This window comes from Melanotaenia boesemani, chromosome 7 (genome assembly GCF_017639745.1).
Source record: "Melanotaenia boesemani isolate fMelBoe1 chromosome 7, fMelBoe1.pri, whole genome shotgun sequence".
In the NCBI taxonomy this organism is placed as follows: domain Eukaryota; kingdom Metazoa; phylum Chordata; class Actinopteri; order Atheriniformes; family Melanotaeniidae; genus Melanotaenia; species Melanotaenia boesemani.
This window is the reverse complement of record NC_055688.1, coordinates 2,614,270-2,616,456: the sequence shown is the minus strand read 5'-3', so window position 1 is coordinate 2,616,456 and position 2,187 is coordinate 2,614,270. Positions and strand designations below refer to the sequence as shown.

At 36.5% G+C, this 2,187-nt stretch overlaps 1 long non-coding RNA gene across 1 annotated transcript; it reads left to right on the top strand.

Moving 5' to 3' along the window:
* Positions 1-317: 317 nt before the first annotated feature.
* On the top strand, positions 318-1,409 carry LOC121642747. Its single transcript, XR_006010965.1, has 3 exons — positions 318-427; positions 506-595; positions 1,360-1,409. It is a non-coding gene; the product is annotated as an uncharacterized LOC121642747 (long non-coding RNA).
* Positions 1,410-2,187: the final 778 nt, after the last annotated feature.

Below are 2,187 nucleotides of genomic sequence, written 5' to 3'. Positions count from 1 at the left end.
GTACAGAAGCGGGAACCAGATTTCCAGCTTTTGGACGAATTAATGACGGCAACATTCTTACAGAGAAGGCAAGAAATAATCGGTGATGAGCCTCTCATCTCTGCAGTCCTGGACAGATGTTTTGTGAGAGACAGGTATAATTTTGATCTCAGTTCACAACATTCCAAATATTGTTACTTGAGCACTGATGTATTCAAGAAGCATGGTATATTTGTGCAATCATATTTGTGGCTTCAAATAGTATTTTATTATCTGTGTGTTTCAGCCAAGTGCAGAGTCCAGCAGAATTGCCACCAAGGACCTGCTGCAGTCATTTATGGATGGACTGGATGCCGTAGTGCCAAACCTTATGGGGCTGTACAAAGCAGCTGTTGCATCAGGCCGGAAGAAGAGCCTGTGCAGCATTCTCCACTGCCTTCAAACAGAGGTGACTTAAAAGCTATACCCTAGATAGTATTTTATCTTCAGCATTGTTTATGTAATGTTGACCTTATCATCTTTATAGGATACAAATCAAAACAGAGGGACGGCAGCCCTCCTCGGGCTTCCACAGTATCTTTCAGAAGATTCCTCTAATGTTATCAAGATCTGTGATGTAAGGAACTACTCACACATTTTATACTATGGTTATTCTCTTAAAAAGTCTCAAACTTTTAAAAATAGATTGATCTAGCATCTGTTATGTTTTGGGAGATTGCCTCAGGAAATTAGGAAACTAGCAGCCATGCAGCACCACAAAAACAACAATTTATTCAGTAGAAAAACTACAAAATAGTGATTTTTCTGACAAAAATAATTATTGTAATGGCAACTTAACTTCACAGTTTTTTTAAATGTTTTATTTGTCTCAAAAGTTAACTCGTCAGAACCCTGGTTGGTTGTTAGGTAACAGTATTGTAAAAAAAGTAATCTGGTATCAGTCTTATTTGAATGGAAATGACAGATACCTCAAATATTACTGCCTGAAGTCACCTCTTTAAATGAAACTTTGGATGTCCTCTTTTCTGAGAAGATGAAGTACTTTTTTTTTTTTAAAAATCTGTTGAAAGAAGACAGTTGTCAGCTTTAGAGTAATCTGGATTAATATAGTCTCAATTATGTTGATTAGTTTGCAGTGTTTTTTAAAACTGCTGAACCTTTTTAAAATGCTGTTTGCTTGCTACAAAACAGCTTTATAAAAATGTCTTTTTTCCTTTTTCTTAAACAACAGACTGCAATCACAGTGTTGCTGGACAAATCCTCTAAAGGGGCTCATCCTATTTTAATTTTTATCTGATGATCCTGTCTTATTATTAGGTTAGGAGGGATCATTTAAACTGATTTCTCACTCAAGATGTGTATGTCTTTGAATGTTTTCAGGCTCATGGAGAGACCCTCGATGTGATCCTAAAAGGACTGCAGGTTGAGATCTTGATTGTTCACCAAGGCCCTCTGACAGATGTCTTTCCTTTGGACATCTTCAATGTTGCTGTGATTGTAGAGGAGAAGATCATCCTTCATGACCTCAGAACTGTGCCTGAAGGTGTTGCCATGTTAATGGGCACCATCTACTGCCTTAATCTCGAGTACCCTAGGGAGATGAAGTACTTTTATGAGTTCCTTCAAAGGATTGTCATGAAGATTAAACCAGACCAATGCTCAGCAAAAATCCATGGACTCAGAAATAGATTACTTAGATATCAGCTGTAAAAGTTTCAGAAGAAGATTGCAACCTCATGTCCAAACAAATCTCAGATGATATAACAGAATACATATTTGGGAAAATAGTTTTAAAAGTTAGTTCAATTTCTTGCCATGTGACCTTTGTTCGCTTCTGTGCAAATATTTGCAGTTAGGTACATGGAACTTATTATTCATATACACAGAGCACAGTTAGTTAAAGGTTAGAAAGATTTAAACTTAAAACTTAAATATTGTAGTAATGTTAATATATTTTGTCATTTCTAGTTTGAATATGTGGACCAGTGGATGTATTATAGTTTTGGGTCCTGACAACTAATTCACATGATTTTATTATGTGCCCATGACAGCCACACTACAACTTGAAAGTTTGGGATCGATTGATTTAGGTATGTTGTTCAAGGTGTCTATTTGTGTGTGTAGTCTGTTGTGATGCTGTAACTCATTCATTTGGACTGAGGGAGGAACTTTTTACGCACTGAAAATGGTCAAGGTTAGTGATAAGTC